This window comes from Penaeus monodon, chromosome 21 (genome assembly GCF_015228065.2).
Source record: "Penaeus monodon isolate SGIC_2016 chromosome 21, NSTDA_Pmon_1, whole genome shotgun sequence".
NCBI classification, from domain to species: Eukaryota; Metazoa; Arthropoda; class Malacostraca; order Decapoda; family Penaeidae; genus Penaeus; species Penaeus monodon.
In genome coordinates, this window is record NC_051406.1 from 44,769,782 (window position 1) to 44,770,175 (window position 394).

Sequence of the window (394 nt, forward strand, 5' to 3'; positions counted from 1 at the left end):
ATAGCAACCTCATTCTTCCCTTATCCGCTGTGTTCGATCAGGCAAAGTTGCTGTAAATATTTCCATGGAATTCGGTGAATGAGCAACATCGCATTGCATCGCCTGGACCTGTGTGCTGGACTGTGCAACAAGTTCTGTCATCCTTTGAACTTGAATAGAGAGACGAGACTTAGGGTTGATTTGCAGACTGATTGCCGCCTGGCTTGACCTCCTCTTCATCCAGCCAGCGTCTTTTGTCTTCGACCTCCTTCTTTCTCATTCATCTCCTTAGCGAAAGCATTACTTCACTTTCTGATAGCGTAACGTGTGTTTCTGTGGCTTATTTATCTATTATTATTTTATGTGTTTACTTATTTTTTATTCCAAATTTGTTGCTTGAAGGATTTACTCTCAC